The sequence below is a fragment of the Stenella coeruleoalba genome, assembly GCF_951394435.1.
Source record: "Stenella coeruleoalba genome assembly, chromosome: 7".
NCBI classification, from domain to species: Eukaryota; Metazoa; Chordata; class Mammalia; order Artiodactyla; family Delphinidae; genus Stenella; species Stenella coeruleoalba.
In genome coordinates this window covers 107,977,695-108,003,362 of record NC_137153.1, presented here as the reverse complement: position 1 = coordinate 108,003,362, position 25,668 = coordinate 107,977,695, and the positions used below count along the sequence as shown (strand labels likewise).

The 25,668-nt window shown below is 43.9% G+C and overlaps 1 protein-coding gene across 5 annotated transcripts in view; it reads left to right on the top strand.

Moving 5' to 3' along the window:
- BRINP1 (BMP/retinoic acid inducible neural specific 1) overlaps positions 1 to 25,668 on the top strand; it is a 423,362-nt gene that overhangs the window by 229,723 nt on the left and 167,971 nt on the right. Inside the window, exon 1 of one of the 5 annotated variants that reach the window (XM_079927234.1) lies at positions 11,339 to 11,725. The exons of the other annotated variants lie outside the window; for them this stretch is intronic. The gene's annotated coding sequence lies outside the window, so the exon portion shown is untranslated. Of the gene's footprint in view, positions 1 to 11,338; positions 11,726 to 25,668 lie in introns of those variants that run through there. 5 annotated transcript variants of the gene reach the window in all.

Below are 25,668 nucleotides of genomic sequence, written 5' to 3'. Positions count from 1 at the left end.
AGGTAGGGGAGGGGGCTCCTCTCACTCATAGGCTTTACCTTCCCCACTCTACGTGGTAAAAAATGGTAACGTAGATACCAGGGGAATATTTTCCACTGTTTGGCTGTTTCATAATCCAGGTTAATGCACCACGCAGAAAACATTCTGGTTGCTCGTCATATGTTAGAACTTTTCATTGTTGTAGGCAGAAAAAAATAAAAAGAGAGAAAAGATCGGATTGGCTTAGTTGTTGGTAAACCTAGGTGTATTGGTTATTCATTCATTCACTCAACAGCCGTTTGCTGAGGGCATGTTCTGTGTCAGATGATATCCTAGGTTCTGGGTTTTAATTTTGAAACTGTCTTAGGCCACTTTTTGAACCTTCATTCCCTTGACAATGAGATAATACTCAATCTGATTTCATCATACACTGGATTGAGAATTATGTAATATTTTTATTACTAAATTTTCTAAGCTAAATATTATTGGGCAAATTCTACATGTGTAAAATGTGTAAGGTTCAGCAGTATTTAAGAATCTCTCTGATAAAGCATTCTGGGATTCTGAAGCAAACCTGAGAAAGATGTACGAAAAATATTATCTCCACATTGAAGATGAAGATACAGCTTCTAAGAGGTTGCTAAGAGTGACACAGTTAGTGGTGAAAGTGAATATCCTGAGTGTTACCCAGTGCTTTTTGGGTGAAAGTTTTAAAAATTATTTAAAATTTAAAATGACTTATGTGTGTGTTTTCCTAGGAGAGACTAGTGGCCAGGTGTGATTAGGGTGAGATAGGTTGGTGATGTGGACATTTGTTGGAGCATTTATCTCTTCATATTTCACCCCAGTTTTCTTCGGAGGAGCCACCTTTTTCCCTTAATCCCTCTGGTTGAGGTGATTCCCTGAATTTGGAGCGCAAGAGGACCATGAGGGAGAGTCAGCAATGGGAATACAGCCCTATCACAGCCAATTGGACACAGTCTTAGGGCTTTGATTGGGATTTGGGGGGAGCAGTTAGCATTTGTCTGCCAGCTATGTGTGGAGAAAGTCTGTCTGAGCACTTGGCCAACCCAGAGAAAGAACTGAGAGAGGCAGGATGAATCCTGATGACATGGAGCCAAACCCAAAGCTAGTTCTACATCTGTTTTTTTCAGTTACATGATCCAACAAATTTCTTTCTTTCTTTTCTTTTTCTTTTTTTTTTTTTGCTTCAGCTGGTTTCATATGAGTCTCTTGTCATTTATAAGCAAGAGAGTGCTAACTGATACAGCAACTTTGATTAACTACTCCCCGTTCAAAGCCTGTCTGAAGTTGTTGTAACCCCCTGGAGTGTGTAGTGACCCTGCAAGATGATTAACATGGAAAAGTATATGGCTTGGTTGTATCATGGTCTGATTATTTAACAGTGTTATTATCAGCAAGATCTAATACAGGCAGAAGTCCTAGCAGAGAACAATGACTAAATTCATTAACCATGGCTTTGTTTACCCTCTCATTGTTTAATCAAACAGACACTAATTTGTTTCTTGGGATACCTGTCCCTAGAAAAGCGTGCAGTGTGCACCTATCAATGACAGAGAATTTGATATCTACAACTATGTCTGGATTTAATAAATATTGTATTTCACACCAGGATCAGCAGGGATCCAGGCTCCATAAGCAATTTTCTGTGTGGATATTTGTAATAAAACACAGAGGATGAGAAAAGTTATGCAGTGTTTGACCTTCAGAGTAGAAAGTTAAAGATATCCTTAATTCACAATTAGATAATTCTTTTTATTTGATCTTGCCATCAGACAGGCATGCTTTTATCTCAGATATCTACAGAGGAACTTCATCCATCTCAGGGAGAGAACATGCAGGGCTGACACTTAGGTTTCATCTCCAGTGACAAATCGAATTGATTGGTAGTTTCTGCCTAGAGGGCTGTGCTAAGAAGAGTTTGGGGGTGTTGTGGGAGAGGGTTCCATAATCAGCGATGGTTGCCCCAGGCAAGAGGTAGACAAGAGGTAACACCAAGGAGACACTGAGACATATGGAAAATCTAGAATCTGGTGGTTTGAAACAAAATACAGATTAGCCAGCTAAGCTCAAGCTAACTGCAATAGAATTCAATTATAAACAGGGGCAAAAGGATATTTTTGTCATAAAATAACAAGTTAACCATACCTTCTCAAAAGCAGTAACCCTGAGCCTAGAGAGAAAATGTGTTTATATGCCAGTTTAATATCACTATGGACTCAAGGAGATGAGGCTTGCAGTCTTGTGTCACAGTTTGCAAAAGTGCAACCCAACCTAGCCAAGCATAAAAGAGAACATCAACTAAGAACTGACTTACAGGGCTGGGTTTCTAGCCAAACTTCAGCCCTTCCTACCTGTGTGTTCTTAAGCAAATCATTCTACCTCTCTGATCCTCAGTTTCTTCATTCATGATAGTGGAGACAACATGTGACTCATGGCTTTTTGGGGAAGTTTTTAAAATTAACTGTTAAAATTAAATAGTATTTGTGAAGCTCTTAGCAAACTTTCTGGCACATTATAAGCATGAAACAAGTGGCAAAAAATAACAGCAGTGCTAGTGATATCATTTTGTCTAACCCCATCAGTGATGGTGGCATGGTTAGAATTTGTCAGCATGGGATACTCATGGTGTAGAAGTAGCATATACAATTGGGGTATAGGGAAGGTTTCACCATTCAAAAAATAAACATACAAACAAAAGCTCTCTGCCTGTGTCATCCACTTTGTTTTAATGACATCTAATTAGAGGTGGTAGGAAATCATGGTTAAGTGCATTGAACCGTGAGCTCAACTGTATGATTTTAATTTCAGTTTGATACTAATTCTTTTCTCATTGGGGATGACAATCATAGCATCTACCTATTGAGATTTTTGAGAAGATTAAAGATTACATGAGTTAGTATGTGGAAAGTAGTTGGAGACATGTCTGACCCAAAGTAAGTGTTCAATAAATGCTGTAATCAATAATTATATAATTCCTATTCAGAGGTATAACACCTCTAAGCATGCCTCCCATTGACTGAGGTTTACTGCATGTCAGGCTTCATGCTAAATGCTTATCTCATTTAATCATTACAGCGACCCTATTGGGATAAATGTTACTTCCTAAGGAGACTATATGTTCCCAAGGGCAATGGTGTATTCACTGCTATAGACTCAATGTCTGACTCAGAAAAGGTGCTCAATAAATGAGTTCTGGATAAATTATTGGATCCCCATTTGCCAAATGAGGACACTGAGACTTGGAGGGGTTAGTGGTAAGTGTATAATGTTCCTGATAAGGCTTACTGTGTGTCTTCCTGGGATGTGGTGGTGCCAGGTTTAGCCCCAAATCTGTTTGACTCCAAAGTCTGTTTCTCATATCCACTGTGCTCACTGACTTGAAAATAATTAGTGTTTATTCACACCTCAGGAAAAAAATGATGTCACCCAAATGGAAGACCATCTTACTGGGAGCAAGCTGTGGGACAAATGTGAGCTCATCTTTCCCATCCCCCACGCCCAATAACCATGTTTATCTAGATGGTATTAACTTCAAAACTATACATCAACAGGGCAAGGCTTTGTACCGAAAATAAATCACTGGATGGAACAGATTTGCAAGCTGAGTGAGAGGGATTTCTTGTTCTTTAGCCTTGGAGGTATTTATGAATGGACATGAGGTAGGCTATCAGGGAATGAGGTGTAGTGTAGGAATCCCCAGACATTTAGCACAAACAGGTATTGCCATCTGATCTTGCAAGGTCAGAGCTGAACAGAAGACTGGAGAGATGGTTCGATCCAGCCACCTAATTCATAGACTATATTAATTTTCCATTGCTGTGCATCAAATTCCCACAAATTTAGTGTCTTAAGAAACACATATTTATTGCCTTACAGTTTCTGTAGGTCAGAATTCCAGGCATGGGGTGACTTGATTCTTCACTCAGGGTCTCAGCAGATTGAAACCAAGGGATCAGCTGAGGCTGTGATTGTCATGTGGAACTTAGTGTCCTCTTCTGAGCTCAGAAGTATAGGCAGAACCCATTTTCCTGTGGTACTAAGGTTCCTGTTTTCCTGCTAGCTGTCAATCAGGGACTACTTTTAGCTCCTAGAGACCACCCTTGTTCTTTGCTATATAACGTAATCACAGGAGTGCTAGTGCATCATATTCACGGGTTATATTCCCTCTTAAAGGAGAGGGGATTATACAAGGGCAAGGGTCACTGGGGATCAACAATAGAATTCTGCCTACCAAATAAGTTGAGAACACATGGGCCAGAGGACAAATAGACTTGATTTGTCTGGGGAACAGAGCTTAACTAGTGACAGAACTGGATTAATGGCCATTCACTTGGCTCCAAGTTCATCTGTCTACTTCTGCTCTCTGTAAATCAAATGCTTCAAAGTTGTGTATCTAAAAGTTAATCATCCTGATTTATAATGCTATATTATTCAGGATACATTTAGTAGCAAGTGGCAAAACCCAAATGAAACTGGCTTAAATAGAAAGGAAAGTTATTGGCTCATAGGATGAAATATCTGTCTGTGACTTAAGGCACCTCTGGATCTATTTTGTGGGTAAGCGTTCCTCCATGTTGCCCTCAGTCTCAGTCAGGCCTCCTCATTGCGGTGGCAAAGGTAATCGCCAGAACTGCAGGCTTCGATTCTGCCAGCTAAGTAGCTCCACTATTATTATTTTGGTTTTAGGAGTACTTTTTAATAATGGTTGCAGTAAATGTTCTGGGGCTGACTCTGTACCAATCTGTGTCAATACTCATCTCTCATCCAATCACAGTGACCATTGGGATAGAACACCCTGATTGGCCAGCCTTGGTCATATGCCCTAGAGCTGGGGGGTAGAATCAGCACCTGAAGGACCAAAAGAACTGAGAAATTTAGAAGGCTGGTTTCCTAAAGGAAAATAAAGATCCTTTAGCTGAAGAGGAAAATGGATGCCAGCCAGTCAAATGCTACCAATAGCCTATGTAGGGCTCCCCCTAGTGGAATGTGGCAGAGAGTGAGAGCTGGGGTAGGGTAGGCCTATTAGAGGGATGTGAGAACAGAGGAGAGAAGGAATAGATTGTTCTATCATTAAACCACCAAAACCATATTTAACAGAAAAATAGAGAACCGTCTTGATGAGTTTGAATACCTGGGTTCAAGTTGTGGGTCCATTATTATAAAGTATTATCTTTATGCAAGTCATACTAAATCCTTGAGCCTACTTTCTTTTCTGTAAAGTGGGGCTACCTGCTGTGCCTACCTCATCTTTCAGTCACTGCCAAAAATAAGGTTTCAAAAAAACAAAGCAAAACAAGGGAGAGGCTATCTGCGATTTCAAAAGGCTTACGTATGCTGAATTATTAATTCAAAAAGAATATTGAAATTTACAATAATGTTATCCCTTGAGCCTGAGCCAGCAGGATAGTATGTTCCTGAATACCTTTCTAAAACCCTTTTTAGAAGTCATATTCCACCAGGGTAATGGCCTGGGCAAGCTCAGACCTGAGGCAGCTGAAACTTTGGCAACACGAAAGAAACAGGGAGGAGAGAGAGTGAAAGCTGAGCATGTTTAGCAAAACAAATCTGCATGTGCTCATGTCCGAAGACATCCACTCTCGTGGCTGGGGGAGCCAGTTGGTAGACCGGGAAGGGTGCATATCCTGGTCAAGGTGTTCGTAGGTGATGACATGGCTCCAGAATTTCAGCGTGTTTGCTAAAAGAACGCAGCCATAGCTGAAGATACTGAGAGCGTGATTCACATACGTAAATAAGCTTCATAAAAGGCAGAAAGTGAAGAGTATCAATAGACTTAAAGATTGAAGGGCTTAGGAAGAACTCCTGTTTATTCAATAAATATATACGACTCCTCCCATGCAAAGGGCTAGGTAGCATGGTGACTATGAGCTTGGCTTCTGTAGCAAGGTGACTGGGTTTGAATCCTGGTTCTGGGTAGGTGACACTGGGCAATTTGTTTAACCTCCTCCGTTTTCCTCATCATAAAATGAGAGTTATGGTCATAATAACAGTACTGATGTCACAGGACTGTATGAAGGATTAAATGAAATATTATTTGTGAAGCACAGAGAATAGTTCCTAGGACGTAGGGCATGGTTAATACATACCCACCATTCTTGTATGTACCAAGATCTCATCACAAAGGTATCTTTTGTGCCTTTGAGTTTCAGTTCTAGCTCAAGAAATATACATTAAACAATAATATCACCAATAATTGTTTAATTACAATGATGATACATGTTATGAAGGAGACATTAAGGGTTGTGAGGGAATTGATATCAGGAGACCTATCTTGGTCTGGAGGTCAGAGAAGTGACATCTACCCTGATACCTACAGGGTGAGCAGGACTTGGCTAGTAATGGGAGGTGGCTTCTGACAGAGGGAACAGCTAGCACAAAGACATAGGGGCATAAAGGAACTTTGTGAACTCTAGTAATTGGAAGGGGGTCAGTGTGGTTGTAGTGGAGGAGGAGACGTGATATTAGGGAGGAAGATCATGTGCATCCTTGCACGCTTCATGTTCAAGTATTTTATCCAGACTGAAGTCATGCAGGATATGACATGTGAACTAAATATTTAAGGAGAGGTCAGATTTGGTTATGCAGAGGTGAAGGGTTGCTGGGAGAAAAAGACATGGCAGTGGAGGGCCCAGTCTGATTAAGGGCACAGAGAGAGGGACACTGGGAACCAGGAGCCAGTGAGCATTAATTTTTGCTAACAGAGAAGGTACAGAGGTAGTAATTAGATATAAATAAGATAGTAAAGAACACAGAGGCCAGATGATGGAGGGCACTGAATTCTGGGCAGAAAGGTTCTGATTTTGATATTTTGGTATATAAGTAACATCCTCCAGGTTCTGGATGAATAGAATGGTGGATAAGAGTTGTGTTTTGACCATATTGTCCCAGGAGGTTTGGGAAAAAGTAAGGATGGAGAGGGAAGTGGGGGGGGGTGGGGAGAGAGAGAGAGAGAGGAGAGAGAGAGAGAGAGAGAGAGAGAGAGAGAGAGAGAGAGAGAGGGAGGGAGGAGAGGGAGAGGGAGAGGGAGAATGAGAATGAATTTTAATTTTATTCAATTAGGAGATGCTCATAAAAACCCAGATGGAAGGCTTGAACGTTGCTCATACAAAGTAATCACTCAGTAAATATTAGTTCTTATTAATTCAACTGCTTTTAAAACAAAATAAAAATAACTCGATAGGTGCCACATGTTACACCTCATACAGAGGCAAACATTTCCTCCTCTTAGCTCTTGTAGCATCTCCTGTAGATCTTGCACATGCCACTGATTTCTATGGTGCATTGTGATTGTTTAGGGATAAGTTTGACTTGGCAATGGACTTCAGACTCCTAGAAGACAGAGACCAGGGAAGATATTTATTTCTGAATCCTTCACATCACCTCACATTCAGTAGGCACTTAACAAAGGTAGACTTTCCCTGCCTTTGTTCAGTCTGTTCTGAACCCAAAGCACCCCAGATTAAGGGATTTTAACTCCTTTGAGATTTGACAGAGTAGTAAACTTAAACTTTTGATGCAGTAGCAGGTGGCTCAGAGTCCTGCACAAATAGGGCCAAAACTTATCTTTATTTAAGAAGAGGAAAGTAAAACTTCCAGTTCAACCCTGAACATTTATCTATATTTCTTGTTTATTTCTAGAAAAAAAAAAGAGGCTGTTTACCTTTTGTTTTGTTTTCTCTGTTGGCTTTCCTTTTACAATTTTTTAACCTCAAATCTAAATGAAGCAATCTATAAAATCTAAGGTCAGGCTGAAGACCGTAAAAGTCATCTACTCTATATGTCCTGAATCTGGGGTCCAGGTGTAGACCTCCGTGAATGAGACTGGCAAAGAGGGATTCAATGAAATTCCATGCAAAATGTTGTGGCCATTTTAAAAACGTATTTTTCACAAGAGAGAGGGTCCATAGAAATTGTGAGGTTCTCAAAGGAGTCCATGACTCTAAAAATATAATCCAGTGCTTATCAAACCATCATGTTTTGAAGACTAAAAAGGAGCCATCCCATTGTCTCACTAAATGTCCTTGGAAAAAGGTCCCATTCTAATATCACCCAAAATCTATAGACAGGAAGTTCTTTCCTAAGTCTATCCTAATCCTTTGGCACCTCCCTCCCCATGCAATCCCTTGGTAAATTCAGTGGAAATAGCAAACAGCTGCTCACCAACACCCACCCCAAAGAAAGAACAAGACATTTCTCACATATCTCAAGCTGCCTTAAATGTTCTTTCTTTGGCAAAGAAGAAAAAAAAAAAGAAATATATTTTTGGCCTCTAAACCTTTTCCCACCCGTGTGCATTTCTGCAGAAATGTTATCCATATGGTTCCGATTGCTTCCTCCATAAGTCATTAGGAATGCTTTGCACTGAGAACTTTTCTGATGACCGAAGAGTCTTTGGAGACTTTAAAAATGGCCCTTTTAGCCTTTCTTCATAGAAACAAGGAAGCTAAACAGAGTCAAATGCAAATGAACTAAGACCTGGAAAGGTTGAAGTTTTATTCAAAATTCAGAAACCATGAGACTTAAATATATCCATGCAAAGCCTACACCTCCTCCTCCAGGGACAAGAGCTGATAAATACTCCACTGGCACAGAGGATGCCATGGTCTCAGCCATTTAAGTTGATATTTAGGGTTGGATGCAGTGACCCCATTAAATCCTAAGCTCTTTCAATCACCCTGAAGCTTTCCCATTATTCCCAGGGGACACAGTAAAGATTTTAGAGTTAGATTTGGGTGTGGAATTCTTGACTCCATCACCTACTAGCTGTACCTTGTCATGCTATTACCTATCTCATACCTCATAGCATTTTTAAAATTATAAAAGATAATATAGGGAAGCCCCAAATGAAATGCCTGATGCATAGTAAAAGTTCAAAAATTCTCTCTCTCCTTTTTCTCTTTTTCTCTGTTTAGTAAATAATCGGTACTTGGAAGGGTTCCGTGTTTCCTGGGGGAAATGCTGACTGTGTGAGGTGTAGGAGAAGAAGATAGGAAAATGTTCCATAGTGTTAAGTCCCCTCTTTCTAAGTCATCTGGACCACAGCCATCTTGGGAGACTGATTAAGAGAGAAAAGCTAAGAGGAATCAGTCTGTACCTTGGTCCTCCTCTGAAGCTGCCTAACTAGATGTTTCAGACTGATTTCAGAACTGAATTCCCAGCAGGCCTGCTGTAGCCTAAAATCACTCAAGGAGGGATATTTGAGCTGGGAGATGATGGAGAAGCAGAGAGAAAGAGAGGGAAAAAATAAAGGAAGAGATGGAGTAGAAAGAGACAGAGAAGAAAAAAAAAAAAGGCAGAAGAGAGGAAAGAAGAAAGGAAGGGGGCTTCCCTGGTGGCGCAGTGGTTGAGAGTCCGCCTGCCGATGTAGGGGACACGGGTTCGTGCACCGGCCTGGGAAGATCCCACATGCCGCGGAGCGGCTGGGCCCGTGAGCCATGGCCGCTGAGCCTGCGCGTCCGGAGCCTGTGCTCCGCAACGGGAGAGGCCGCAACAGTGAGAGGCCCGCGAAAAAAAAAAAAAGGAAATAGCAAGAGGAGATAGCGGCCTGGGGCTGCATACTGAGATGGATGGGAGAAGCAGTGTGTCTGGTGAGTGTATTTTTTTGTGGTTGGAATCAAAGGCTGAAATGTCTCAGGAATCATGGGCCAGGATCTGAACCTGAGCGGGGGAAGACGAGGGAAGGAGAAAATTGTCCAAGCAAAAAGGGAGGTGTTTCAAGCAGGCAGAGAGAGAAAAACCCTCCTTGGTCAGTGGCTGGAGAGCTGTCCGTGGTGCTGACTGCCCGTCATTTGCAGCAGACAGTAGGAGAGAGGAACTTTGAACTGGCTACTGCGTCTCTCTTCCCCGCCTCCTCTCCTCAGTCCTGCACTTCTCAGACCCAGGCTTGTTCTCTTTTCATCTCTTGTCCCTTTCCTCCTTGCCAGTTAAATATTTTTTTCCTCAAGTTCTCAATTCCTCACTCAAGAATTTCTTTTCCATTCGAGCGCGGTTTTGTCTGGGGAGGTGCCCGTGTGGGTCCGTTTCAAGGCTCCTCTTCCTCTAATTAATTCACTAGCCCCTAGATCCTTTTAGGTCTAAGTATCACATCTCTCTCCTATCACCCTTCGGGTAATAATAACATTAGTAACAATAGCAACTGTAATTAAAGATAACATGCTTTGAGCACGCAGTAGGTGCCGGGGAGTATTTCAAATGATCTTACATACATTAACTCATTTAAATATTACACCAACCATGTTAGATAGGTAGTTATATTATCCTGTTATACAGATGAGGAATTAGAGCTTAAGCGGTAAGTGAATTGACCAAGATCACATACCTACAGGATTCTTACTCATCTAGGGCCTGCACTTTTACTGAATCTGGGTTCCTTTAAATTTCTCATCACTTTTTCCTTATTGCTCCCTGCCCCTTCATCTGGTACCTTCGCCAATGCCTACACTTGGCTAAGCTTCCAGGGACTAGGAACCCTCATTGCTGATTTGGTTTAAATTAAAAAAGGAAGCAAAGTAAGCAGAAATACAGAATATGCGCTGTGTGAGAATTCAGAATGTGTTCTGGCCTTCTTTTCTGCTTTAGGCAGAGGCCCCGTGCCAGCAACCCCAGCCTGCATTTCAGGCTAAATTGGGAGTCTTTGGTTCTCTGTATTAATGCCTTAGCCCCCGTACCCTCGCCCCTTTCCTGCCTCTGGTGGTATTGAGAGAACTTTGTGTCCCCTCAGCGTCTCACTCCTACATCCTGCCCACGTAGAGAGAAGCACTTGCTTAATTCTGGGAGGTTACGTGGGCTCATGCCTACATATACAGAGAAACAAACAGTCTGAAGTACTCATAGAGAGCCACGCAGATACAAACGGACCCACACGGGCACCTCCCCAGACAAAACCGCACTCGAATAATTACGCACAGACCCACAAGCACCCGCATACCTAGAAACAGATACCCGCGACGCACACAGCTACAGAAACGCTTAAGAGCATCACGATGCGGGGGTCTGCGCATACCCACCACACACAGTCCCTTTGGGTGCTCAGACTCGGAGAGACGCCACCCTATCCCCAGACCCACGAGACTCCCCAGTGGCTCAGCCTCAGCCCACCCAGGCCGCCCCTCCCTCCGAGGAGGCCTCCCTTCTCTCGTCCTCTCTCTTCTCCTCCTCCTCCGCCTAAAGATGTACAAAACACTCCTCAGAATAAACCCCGGCTCCTGGCTCCTCCCTGCCCGCCCCTAGGCAGCCGCTCCCCCATTCATCTTCGCCGGTCGCCGGGTAAGTCCCTCCCCCCGCGTAGCCCGGCCTCTGCTGCTCCCCGCCCGGAGACCGCGGCGCACTTGGACTTCCCTCTCCATTCGCTAGTCGCCTCGCTCCCGGGCCCCAGGGCTGCGAACTGAGCTGGCGCGGAGTGGGGGGAGGAGGAAAGCGCAGGCGAGAGAGGGCGAGAGCGAGGGAGCCAGAGCCGGAGAGCCGGGAGACAGAGGCAGCAGGGACCGCCTTCCGGAGCCGGGATTCATGCCTGTCCTCGGGACCAGCGAAGGGGACTTTACGGCTGAGTATGAGCCAGGCTGCTAGGAGCCAGGTACCCCTACGCCTGCAGTCCCCGCGCCGTTCCCGGTATGCGAGCTGGACGCAGGGCTCTCCCAAGTTCCCTCCGAGCCGAATAAAAAGCGTCCGCGCGCAGCTCTCCGCCAAAGACGGACGTTGACTCCAGGTAAGGCGGCGCCGGGCGCCGCGCAGGCAGCCCCGCTGCCCTTGGAGACCGCCCGGGACCGCATTCGGGGCGCTCCCGCCCGCCCGGCCCCTCCCCCTCCCGGCCCCCTTCCGCGCTTCCCTCGGCCACCCCGACGCCTGCAAGTCCTCTCAGCTTTCCTGGGGGGGGGGGGGGGTGTCTCTGTATTCTGGGGCGCAGAGGGTTAAATGCGGGTCTTAGGAAGTGGCGTGTGTGCTCCCCGCGCGCTCCCGACGTGTGTACCATGGTGAGAACTTGATATGGTGCTAGTGTGTGTTTGCGTGTGCGGCGTCGTTTGCGTTCGATGCGTGTGTTTGTGATGTATGTGTGTGTGTGTATGTATGTATAGGGGAGGGGGTGAAAAGAGGTCCTCTAACCTACTTAAGGCACGATGTGTGTGTGTGCATGCTTGTACGTGTATGTTTGTCTGCGCTCGTGTGTCTTTTTAATTAGGTCTCTCCAGCGTACAGGGAATGGGATCCTTACTATAGGATCACGTAGCCATCGGGAAACCCGCTGTGGATTCCCCTTGGGGCTCTGGGCTTGGGATTTGGGGAGGATTCCGGGGATCGGGATGGTACCTTATTTAGCCCAATATTGGTACCTCTGAAGGAAGATTTCTCCAAAGGATGGAGATCTGCTACACTTGGACTCACCGTTTAATGTGAAAGAGAAATGGCCAAACCCTGAGGCAATGAGAGGCTGTCACTTTAAATTCCACACTGGGCAGATTCCAGGATTCTGATGGGAATTTGGAGTCACTGGGAGAAGTCGCAGGTGGACTCATCTGGGGCAAGTCTGGGATAGAGTCTACCCTGCCTCTCTGTTTGTAATCACAACAGCATTACAGCACCTCCTGCTTCTGTGCTCTGGGGGAGGATCTGGGCAAGTCTGTATGGATCCCCCTCCAGGGAAAGGAGAAAGGGTCCTCAGGGACTTGCTCATCCATCATAGCTACATAGAATCGCAGAGGGAATTTCATCTGGGGGCAGCTCTGAGAAATATGGTAGGAGATGGATGGGGTACTTCCCTAAGACAGATCCCTCTTTCCCTTCCCCATTGGGGAGACCCAAGGGAATCTTTTCCTGTACTATGCCTCCTCGTGGCTCCACTGGGCTTAGGAGGATCCTGGGAGAAGGCAGAGAGGCTGTGTGTGTGTGTGTGTGTGTGCGCGTGCGCGCGCGCGCGCGTGCGCTTCAATACTGAAGGAGACCTACAATTTGGGAACTGGTTGTGGGTGGAGAACTCATGGCGGAGTGTGGCGGTAATTGACTTAAACTGCTGTTGATCTGCACCTCACATCTCTTGCTTGGCTCCAACATACTGCCAAGGGCGCACAGGGCTGGTGGGAAGAATCTCAGTAAGGAAGACAGTTCGGGCCAAGCCCCCCTTTCCTCTTTCCTCCTTTCCTTTCCTCCTTTCCTTCCTTCCTCCTTTCCTCCTTTCCTTCCTTCCTTCTAGGAGGCTGTCTAGGTAAGTCCTTTGGCCTCCCGGGCTAGGTCCTGCTAGGCTTGGACTCTGGGGCCAGCCATTGATTTGATTCCCGGATGTGTCTTAAAGGCTTGCCCTACTCAGCAAAAATGCTGAGTTTTACTGCTGTTAGCATGGCTTCCAGACTCGGCAGCTGTTACTTTCCCGAGGTAAGAGGCAGCCGTTCTGCTGTTAGGCAATGAGGCGCTGGAGGACAAGGGCTGAGATGCTGGGACCACAGCCTCTTGTCTACCTAGGCAGGAAGGGGCCAGTGGAATGGTCTTCTAGGGGAAAAAAGTAGAAATATACTTGTCTTAAAAACCTGTATGTATATATTTATCTTCTGGGGAGAGATAAAAGCAAACGTGTTCGCGGGAACCTGCCCTGGCGGGTGGGTGACTGTGCTACCTGCAGGCACTTGCAGACACACCGTTCTCTGGCCAGAGGCTGACACCTCAGGCTGAAGCTTCACGTGGCCACAAGGAATCTGCTTTGGGAAACTCATGTCAGAGCAGAGGTCCCCACTTCACTTTAGGTGGGGTGTGTGAAGGCAAAGGAGGAGACCCCATGTTAGGAACTGCTCTCATTTTCTCTCTTTTTTAATACATAGACAATAGAAGCTGGACGGAGTATTGAAGAGCAGAAGGGCAGGAGTCTGTAGCCAGAGAGGCCATGAGAAGTCCCCAACATTCTCTAGCGAGTTGGTGGGATGCCCAGGGCTAGAACCTATGATGCCTGACAGCCAGATCAATGTCTTTTCCTCTTGGCCACACTGTCCAGGGACTATATATTGCTCTCCACCCGTACCCTGCCACCATGTTCCCATCCAAGATAATCGATTATCTTCCCTCATCAAACTTCTCATTTCAGAGATGCATTTCAAAGCTGTTCATCTGGAAACATGACCTGGAGAGAAAGGGTCCAACGCTTTAATCACACTCCCGGTTAGACAGACAGACACACACATGCACAGAACATACCTTCCTTCTCTAATGCCTTCAGAGAATGACACACAGCTAGGGACCTAGTGCTGCCCATGCCTAGTAGACAGAAGCCAGCAGAGCATCTGGACTGTACCTGAGCTCTTTATTAAGAAATGCTTTGCTTTCCCCGGAGCCAAGTGTCCACCCATCTAGCAATGCAGATACTTCAGGCAAATTCATTTCTTTACATCAATGAGTCTCGTACCCCTATACAATCATACACATTGCCGTCACAGGAGCATGCACAAACACACACACATACATGGCACTCACATGGACACACGCAGATTTAGAAATCTTTTCTACTTGGTATACTTCCCAGAAGAGAATTGCAACCTCTGCACCAGATTGCTTTCCCCTATATAAAAGCATCACCCACACGAAGACTGGGACTCATAGTCCCATGGAACGGGAAGTATAAAGCCCTGTGAAAGATGGGCTCTTAGGAAGTTTAGAATCATGTGCAAGCAAAAGTGTGCTCCCGGATTCCTAGCTGCTCTTTTTGGGGTGCAGGTGAGCATGGAGAAAAAACACATGGGTATTTCAGGCCCATCCGCAATAGAGCTTTTCCACACAGGCTTTTCCGGGACTGGATGGCACTTTAGCTCCCAGAAGGGGGAGCTGTGACTCCATTTCAATCAAGAAGAAACAGATCAGAGATTCCAAATCAGCTGTTGAGCCCCTGTTGAGTTTAGACAGCCCAGCTCAGACTGCAATGAATATATTTGAAATTGTACAGTTGGGGACCTTAAAAACACTCTCCCCTGGTCAGTCCAAATAAGACATCTCCTTCTTAGTGCTTACAAGAGTTTATGCTTTTGACCAAAAAGTCCTCTGTTTCTCTGGAAAGGTCTTTGCCCAAGGGACCTTCAGTTGTGGGAAGAGAAAATTTCTGATTTGCATCCTCTAGCTTATCCCCTCCCGATTCCTTAGATGAAATCACCAGTACCTATCACCTGACCAGGCCACTAGGGTTAGCCATATCCTACTCATCTTCTCTACCTGCGTCCGCCCTGCTAAAATCGAAAGATTAACAAACTGGCCACTGAACTCCCAGTAATCATATTAAAGACAAGATGGGGGTCATGTGAAGAGGACGAATCTTCAAATGTCATTCTCCAAATAATTCCCCTCATTGTTTTCCATTCTAACCCCTTCTGCAAGGAGTACCTCTATCTTTCTCTTCTCCATTTCACAATGTCAGCCTCACATTTTTAATATCTTACCTGTGTTTCAGCATCCAGCTCAAATGACCCTTCCAAGAAGTCTTCCCCAAATCTTATTTTGTAATTAATCTCTTTCTACCCTGTTCTTCCATATAATTTTGTCTGAAACTCTGTTTTAGCTTGCGTCTCTCTTTGCCCTGTTTCATACCTCTGTGGGCCTGTGTCTCACTTGCCCTCTTCAATATGGTCTAAGATCTTAGGAGCATCTTTTTATCCCCAGGGACTGACACAGGGTAGTTGCTCTAGAAATGTTTGCTGTTACATTTGAAGCCCAGTTTGATCAACAGCTGTAATTTCTCTCTCTCTTTCCCTCTTTCTCTTTCTGATAATTGTTTCATATTCACTCAAAGCAATTCAATCATGGCTTCAAAATTATACCACCTGTACCAATAATGTAGGGATACCAATGATGATACAGACAAGTAAACTTCTCTCCTACTTGGAAGTGAAAGTTTCCCTGCTGTGTTCCTGGGTCTTTAGTTTTGTTCTCATTTAATCTTCCTTCTCACCCAGTGAGGCAGACACAGCCCCTTTTAGTGAAGAGGAAAGTGAAATGCAGGATGTATAGGTCCCTTGCCTAAGAGGAGAGTGAAACTCAGTATGGCTAGGTCCCTTCACGTAACCAACAGAGCTAGAATTTGAACCTAAGTCCTCCTTGCTTCAGCATCTCTGCCTTTTCCAGTGTACCTCTGAGTTAATGGTAACTGTTGTGGGTGGCCAAGAGGATTGGGTTGCTCAGTAGTTGCTAGGAACAGTTGGGGGCATATTATTAACTCTTTGAAATTGATGTTTCATGACATTCATCAAAGAATCTCAGTGTTTTAAGGTTCCACTATAACCAAACCTTTCTCCTTATTCAAGAACCAAGAGTCCTTTTTGTAATATCCATAACACATGGCCACGCAGTCTTATTTTTAGTACTTTTAGCAACAGTGAACTCTTTGCCACACAAAGCAGCCTGTGTTGTCTAGGGAGAGCTTTGCTGGAATGTTTTCTCACCTTGACACTAAGTCTGCCTTCCATCCATAAGTCTCTAAAATCATATAACACAAGTATAATTCTCTTCCAGTCTTATAACCACAGATATTCTCTTTCAGACTAGATGGGCCTATTTTCACAGCCCTTTCTCCTGTAACATCCATTCAGGCCCCTCACCAAACTGTATGTTGTCCTGTGGGCATCATCTAGTTTATCTTACTTATGGGGTAAGCCACAAAAGGGAGAGGTGAAGTTGAGTGAGGATTAAAAGGAACGTTCATTCATTTAATGATTCAGCAAATATTTATTGGCTGCCTACTATTTTTCAAGCATTGCTATAGACCAGTTCTGTCAAATAGAACTTTCTGTGATGCTGGATATGCTCCCCGTGCTGTCCACTATGGTAGCCACGAAGCACATGTGATTGCTGGGCGCCTGAAACATGGCTAGTGTTACTTTGGGTTTTTTATCTTATTTAATTTTTATTCATTTTATTTTAATTTATGTAGCTGTATGTAGATAGTGGCTACTTACTGAACAGCACAGATCTAGACATCAGAACTGTAGCATGAACATGGTCCTGTTCTCATGGAGCTCATAATCTAGTGGGGAGAGATTACTGATAAATGAGTAAAGACATAGGCAAGCAAAACAATTGCATGTAATAGTAAATGTCATGCAAATAAAAATTGGGGGTAAGAGGCTAGAAAGAAATGTAGGTCACAGAACTTTAGATAGGGTCGTCAGAAAAAGAATTCTCGGAGGGAGTGATATTAGAACTGAGATTTAAATGAAAAGGAACCAACCTTGTGATTATGTGGGGAAAGAATATCATATCAGAGGCAGAGAGAAGAACAGTGATGACGTCACTAGGCAGGGTCAAGCTTAGGAAATCTAAGGGATAGTGTGACTGAAGCTTTTGCATGAGAAAGGGAATGTCATAAAATGAAAATAAGGTAGGGAGAGGCCAGATCACAAAGGTCTTGTACAAGGTGAAGGATGAGAAGTCTAGACATCTCCCCTTTGCAGTCTCCCTGTCTAGGAAGTAGGTAGTCTGAGGACTGAGCTGAGGAGAGCTTGGAGATTGACACAAGCTCATCATTACGTGTTCTCTGGGTTTTCTTCGTGTCCATTTTTAATCAGTCATTTCAGTGAATTCCTCTACTCTTAATTTCTAGTCCTGCTCTGAGTGCTACACACTCTGGAAATACCCAAATCTAAAGGGTGGGGGAGGACCTGGAGAGGGGGGAATGGCTAGAAAAGGAGAAGAGGAATGAATACCTGGGGAGAAGTAATTGAAATGAAGTCTGATGGAAAAGGAGGAAAGCTGGAATCAGTTTGTATCAGCAAATATTTATTGCATCTCTTGTCTGGGAAAGGCCTTAGACAAAATGGCTTGGGGGTATGGCGATGAATGGTGCCAAGGATTAGAGGAGGTCTGCAAATCCATAAATAATTAGCATTCATGGAGACTGATCATTGCCATTTCAGAAGTTCTGTGAGAGTTTGGGGAAGGGTAAGATTAAAAGAAGACACAGAGATGGTGATGGTAGAGGAAGGAGGTGGATGGCTATGATTATAAAGTGTTAGAGATCAGAGATGACATCTGTTATCATGTTATATCATCATGTTATATCTTCATTAATTCCAAGTGTACGAAGAGCACAGAGACTCAGGGCACCTGATTTTAGTCCTGGCTCCTACCACCGTATATGTGGACCACCTTGAGAACATATCTGCCCTTCTCTGGGCTTGCCTTCTCCCAATGAAGAAGGACCACACGGTGGCCTGCCTTACCGAAGGGATTTGCCCAGCTCTGCGGAAATGGTGCATGACGAAATTCTTGTAAAAGCAGAGAGAGACTCACACGCGATAGCCACACTTCATAATAAGGTTTAGATGTCTTCTCAAAAAAGCAAACCAGAAAGAAGTCATACCTCAGGGCACAGATTGTGACTCAACACAGTGTTGCTGAGTGGGATAGAGGTGGCTTTCTTGTAACTCTTAATATCAAAGGGATTACGTGTTAGCAGGAAACCCACTGTCCTCCTGGAACATGGTAGCCTAGAAAGGCTGCCTAGAAATCTATAGACAGTCCTTGCTACTGAGGGGGTGGAGAAGATGAGGAGGCTGAGGAAATGTGAAATTAATTTCCTTTTCGCATATGAGGGTGAGGGGCATCTTTATCTCTCAGGGGAACTGTCTTTTGGAGATTGCAGGTGGCCTTAAGGCAAATAGACTGAAAGAGACAGGGTGTGGGAAAGTTAAGAGTGGTAAATTACCAGGCCTGTCCACTATCCCTTGTTGGACACACATAGGAAAGAAAGCCTGGGGTGGACACAAAATACATCATTCTGAACAAATCTTGTTCTCAGTTTGTGATTATCCCACAGGGTGCAGAGCTGCATACAACAATGTCAGGGCCATCTTGGGAACAGCTAAGAGACTGTATTCCCCCCAAGTGTGAGGAGGTAGATGCATAAGGCAATTAACAAAAGCAAGATGCCATGGTTTTTGTGTAAATTGCAAAGGTCAGAGCAGCAGGGTTCCAAGTAAATGGCCCATCTGAACAGCTAGAACCTTTTGTAAGGGTTAACCCAATACTGGCCCGGAGGGGTTTCTGAGGCATAATTTATCTAGCCTTTCAGAAGTCCTGCAAATGAACCAGTAGGAACCTCTATGAGAAATAATGGATCCTGGGGGTATTTTGGAGCAGTTGAGTTACAGATTGATGACAAGCTGATTCAGGAGGAGGAAGGGCAGACATCTAGGATACAATTGCTTTTTAGAGGACCCACACTTCTAAGTGGTCAGTCCTTACATAGGTGAATTTCTGGTGGGCTGTGGAATCCCTAGACACTCCAGAGACCCCCACCCCCACCCCAAGATCGATCTGGAAGACATTCCAAGAACTGTGATATCTACCTTAAGTAAGCATGTTTTGGTTTACATGGTAGTGGATAAGCTAAATTTCTCATGGAATTTGATGGGCTCTGGGTTTACAGGCACATCATAGGGGAAGGACCCACAAGAAGAAGCCTTACCTGGCACTATAAAAACATCTGCACAAAGCACAGGAGCCATTAAAAAAAGAAAATCAGCACTTTGATATGTTTGGGAATGGAGGGAAAGATTGAAAAGTAGATTACCCAGCAGCAGGGGGTGGTAATATGGTTTTCCTACTGGGATCAGTTTTGGAGTCATGACTCTCTAAGGTGACGTGGTCCTCGTCAAGTGCCATTACCAGAGTTGGCCGAGGCAAGGGAGGGCCGAAAGGGGTCATAAAGAAATTTATTCTGAATGCATATCAGCAGGACAGCGTCATTCAAAGTCCAGTGAAACCTCACAAGTGATTCCTGAAAGTATTACTGTATCAGCTGCAGTTTTACCTGCCCTCTCCTCTCAGTTCCTGACAGTGAGAATTACACATTTAGGCAGAGCATAGGCTAGAACTTGAGGAGTTCTGGAAGGGTCTTTGCCCACAATATTTAGAGATGGCTGATCTGTCACAATTAGAGAACCATTCTTGAAGTGGAGCAGTGGGTATGCCAAGAATGTCAGCAATTCTTTGAGCTGTAATGGGTACTTGGCATAGATATCTTGTTGAATGTTCTCAACAAGCACGTGCATAAGCAGTATCATCCCCCATGCTAGAGATGAGGAAACTAGGGCTTAGTGCAGTGATGCCCCTCGGTCAAGGCCACACGCTGAGTCACTCATGTGTTGAGGATTTGTACTATTTCTGTCTCACTTGAAAGCCTAGTGGTTGAAAGCGTGGACTCCAGAGTTTGCATGGCAGCTGTGCCACTGACTAGCTCTGTGACCTTGGCCAGATCACCTAATGTTTCTCTGCCAGTTTCTTCATCTGTAAAATGAGCATAGCAGTAGTCACTCCTCATAGAGATATTGTGGGGTTTTAATGAGTTTATACGATAGGTACTTTGAATCATGCCTGGCAGATCATCACCATTATATAAACGTTAACTATTATAACTTTTTTTTTTTATTATTACTACACCCTGTTGCATTAGATGAAATGTCGCCCAGGCCTCAGGTATGTTCCCCAACTGGAAAGGTCCTGTAGGAAAGAGATTATTATCAGGTTCGAGGTACTACCTTGCAAATGAGCTTTCTCAATCTTTTCTTTTTTTTTGGAGGTACCTCGTGGTATGCAGAGCTTCCCTGGCAGGATTGAACCTGCGCCCCCTGCAGTGGAAGCACAGAACCCCAACCACTGGACCACCAGGGAAGCCCCTCTCCATCGTTTTTACCAATCCTGTCCCCTCATATGGCAATGTGATACCAGCAGTTAGGCGAGAGATTAAGAGAGTGGGAAAAGGCCTTGAAAGATTCAAAATGATTGAGGCAGATTTTTTAATTCTTTCTATTGCCGCGTGTCAGAAACCAGATATGCCATACGATCATTGACCAATCAGGGCTGAAAAGTCATCTTCAACATGGTCCGGGTCAACTTTCTCTTTTTTTTTACATATACACTTTTTCCTCTTTAGGATCCAACTATATCTGAGTTGGTCATGGTACCCTAGTCCCCTGCAGCCCGTGTTATTGTACCTCTTGATTTGGTGTCCTAATCTGTAAGACCTGGGTGTTCAGCAGGTACCTATGGGAGAGCAGCTGATTGACGGCAGGCCACATGCCCTCATGAGAACCATGTTTATCATCCTTCTCCTCACGACTCCCCTCTTCCTTGTCTTCATCCTGTATCTTACCAACTGCTTGTATATCTTAACATGTGTATCTTATTCAGCCTTCACAGTCACATTCTGAAGCTGGAATTCTTCTCCCCATTTTCCAGATGCAGACCGCATGCCTCAGAGGTGAAAGGATTTGCCTCAAGATAAAAAACGAGTGATAGCATCAGGTCTCAAACCCATATCATCAGACACTAAACATAACGTCTTTCTACTGAACTGCCCTCCATCCACACGCACCCCTAAGGCATGGTCCAGCCCCTGGAAGCTTGGTGGCTTCCCCAAATCAAGGTGGATTCTTGCTGTTTGGTCTCTGTTGTTTTAGGCCAGGTACGTTGTTGCAAATCTTCAAGCCTTCTGTCATTGTGTCCCTGCCCTCAATCCCAGTCTTGTATATGCCTAAATGAGGAAGGCATCTATCTTACGTGCTCCAGGAGATGTTATAAATGGTGTCACTGGAGGGAGACTCCTTAAATCTCCTTAATAACCTGCATTTTGCTTTCTCTCCTTCTTTATCTGTCAGCGTCATGAATATCTTCCACTCTTCCAGTGCTTTCTGGCTGCCAACTTCATAGCCTCTTAAAATAGTAATTTAACTTCACAATGCCTCAGCAGGAAACCTTAGCTTAGCATGTTTATTTGCACCCTTAAGTTGTGGAAGCTCCAATGCTGCTGAGACCAGGACCAGTGGTCATAGAATAAGCTACTTTCTGACTCTGGGCCCCAGCCAAGAGCCAAGATCTTACTTTTCTTGGGAATAGAATCACCAAAGCCACCTCTGGTAACAGTAGCACTTTTAAAAGAGGCTCAGGAAATAGCAGGGTGGAGGTGGCATGAATTGTGACAGCCTAATGTTGCAAGAGAAAAGATATATATAGACAGATAGAATATATATTATGTAAAATATATATAGAATACATATGTATATATATTCTCTCTATGTATATAGATATCTATATATATTCTCTCTCTCTCCACACACACACACACACACACACACACACACACACACACACACACAGACTCACATGTGCGTGTATAAAGGAATACTGAATGTAGTTGAGAATAGGTAGGAAGGAGAAGAACAGTAGATATAGGGGGAAATGTCCAAGGCAGAGTTCTCTCTCTTAATGGAACCTGAGCCCAGATATGGTCATAAGATCATCTTTTGCCAGAATATGATCTGAATATGATGGGACTTCCAGCTAAAAATGGGATGGGGAACACACTTGGTTCATAAACCTGTACAAAACCCCAAAATATTCAGGTTCCCTAGTAATCAAACAAATGAACATAGGAATGTGATGCCACACGACATCATCAAGATGTGTGTGTGTTTTTTTTAATGCCAGCATCCTGTATTGGTAAGAATGAAGGGAAAAAAACGCTCTCCTGGGGCATTGGCAGAAATCTTTATTGAATGCAACCTTTTATGAAATGTGACTTGCATTCTTGCATTTAAGAAACAGACATTGTTTATTGAACACTTGTTCTGTGTAAGACATCGTTCTAGGAGCTGTAAATGCAGCAGTGAGCAAAACTGACTAAGCCCCTGCCTGCTTGGAGTTGACCTTCTCATGAGGGAGAAGAGAAATAAATAAACAAGCAAACATATAGTATGTCAGGTGGAGAGGAGGGTCATAGAGGTGGAAGGTAGCCTGGTGGGAGAGGGCGGGTTGTTTTGTATAGATGGGCAATGGACATCCTCAGTGAGATGTTGACATTGGTCAGAGGTCTGTCTGAAGTCATGGGAGAGCCATGAGGACATCCGGGGACGAGCATTCCAGCAAGAATAAAGTCTCTGAGGTCCGACTGTGCTTGGTGGATTGGAGGAACAGTGAGACCAGTGTGGCTGCAGTGAGGTGATCAAGAGGAAGGTGGGGAGAAGAGGAGATGCTCTAGAGCAGGATCAGATCTCTTTCCATCTCTACCACTCTCGTTGTCTCTGTCCCTATTTTTTCAAAGAAGATGAAAATCCTTCCATTTTAAGAAATTCCCCATTCCAAGAAGTAAATTAATTATTTGTATGAGAAGAAGGAATTCAGAGTGTTTGGGAGAAAAAAGAAACACCAAAACAAAGCATATCATGGAATATCTAGAGTCATTCAGAATGATAGTAGGGAAGCACATTTATATGTTAGAAGGTGGGATGAAAATAGGGAACCTGTAAAACGGGGCTAGCAGCAGTACCTCCCTGATAGTTGTGAATATCTGTGAATTCAGCTGAGAATGAATATCACGTGTATAAAGCGCCTAGCAGCATGCCTCGTATACAGTTAAGTGCTGAATCAACGGCACTCATGATGACATTTATCGGTATGGATATATTTTTTGGTAACCTACTAAGTTAAAAAAAAAACCAAAAAAACCCCCCAAAGCCCCATAAGGTACAGAATATTGTGTATAGCATGCTATTTTGAAAGGTGCACCTTAATATAATATTTGAGTGGTTAACTCTGGGCGATAGGCTATGAGTGAATTTCAGTCTCTCCTTTATACTTACCTGTATTGCCTAATATTTCTTTAATGAATGTGCATTACTTGGGTAATGAGCATTTTAAGCAGTAAGATGTGGTGGACCAGTGAACAGTTCTTGGTAGAAAAAAGCCCTGAAGAAGCAGAGACACGTGCTTTAATGCAGAGTTTGCTAAATTTCTAAGTAATTTGTCTTAAATCAAATTTAAATGGACTCAGTTTTTTTTTCCTTTTTTTTTCATGACCTTGGCCTGAGCAATAATACTCATAAAAACCAAATATTTGATAAGTAATTTATACTTTGCAATATACCCTAAAATAGCTCTCATGCCATTAAAAGACAAGCTGTACCACCTCTGAATCATCTGGAATCATTTCACCTACTGGTAGTATTTTGTGAGCCACGATTTGGAAAACACAGATTTAGTGGTGCCACCTGGGAATCAGCTTTGACTCTAAGAGTCACTTTTAATTTTGGGTAAATCACATTCCTTCTCTGGACCTCAGTTTACTCGCTTTTAAAATGAGGGCTTGAGATTCAGTAGGGGTCCTAAGAAACCCTTTGGAGGTGCACCGGGAGAGTAGGAGGGTTGAGCAAGTGAGATTGCCTCAGAGTCCGTCCTCATCTTGCCATCTACCTAGAGCAGATCTACTTTATCTTGGCTTTATTACTTTTGTATAAGAGTTGAGTAAAGGGTTCCAAGTCTTTTAAAAAATGACTTGAAAATCATTGGTTTAAACATTAAATGAGGGCTTCCCTGGTGGCGCAGTGGTTGAGAGTCTGACTGCCGATGCAGCGGACGTGGGTTCGTGCCCCGGTCCGGGAGGATCCCACATGCCGCGGAACGGCTGGGCCCGTGAGCCATGGCCGCTGAGCCCGCGCGTCCGGAGCCTGTGCTCCACAACGGGAGAGGCTGCAACAGTGAGAGGCCCGTGTACCGCAAAACAAAACAAAACAAAACATTAAATGGTCTTTAAAGGGGATTTCCGAATGATAGATTTTGTCCTCAATTTTAAGTCATTGTCTTGAGCTCTTTGGGAAGCTATGTATGCCTCTGACATATCCCCAAGGGCTGAGTGGGAAGAGAAGGCATATGTAAGACTGTGTCTTTGCCACCTTTGTCATCACAATGCACGACATATAATCGCCCTCAAAGATTAAATGAATTCAAGAAGGTATGAGCTATATATTCAAGACAGCCTCGTATGAAAATGAAATATTTCCACAGGAAACCTCAGGAGTGAAAGCATGCTAATCCATGTTGCCCAGGAGAGGCTTAGGACAGGCAATGGCATTGGAAGGAAGGATCTGTCCTCGTGCAAGTGGAAAGGGAGCATTCCATGTAGAGGAAATGGTGGGCACGAAGACGTGACCCCAAATTTGTGTCTGTTTTTCATCACAGAACCATAGAATGTTAGAACTGAGCTAGAAGGGACCTTAGGATGCATCATATCTGACCCTCCCTCTGTTTTTCAGATAAAGAAATTAAGGCTCTGATGGGGGAATGTTATGGCAAAGGCCACGATCTTTATTAGTGAGGTTGTTAAACCTACCCTGACTCCTGATTCCCCGGCAACAGTTATTCTTCTGACTGAACATTTTCATGTCGTTTCCCACGGTGCATGAGTTCCTCTAAAACTCCGAGAAAAAGGTGTTGTGTGGTCAAGTAAATTTGGGAGCTGCTTCAATGATTTACCCTCTCTTGGAAATCAAATTATATATAAGCATATTTCCTGACAAAGTCCTGTCATAGAGATTTTAAAATCTAATTCAATCTTTCTCAAAATTTGACTACGTAGTTTCACCTTTCTATATTTTTCATAATAATGTTCTATATAGCTTACTTGAGGAAACTCTGCACTAGACAAATCTATCTTCCATAGAAAAATAAGAATATTATGAGTATGGAAAAATTTTATATGAGCAATTCTGATGGTCCATATTGTTTCAGAGATAATGGTCATATTAAGAAAATTATTATCAAAGAAGAGTAAGAAGGGAAGTTTCCCAGATTTAATGTAACTTTCACCTTCCTCCCTCCCTTCCTTCCTTCTGCCTTTACCATCCTACTTTCCTGCCC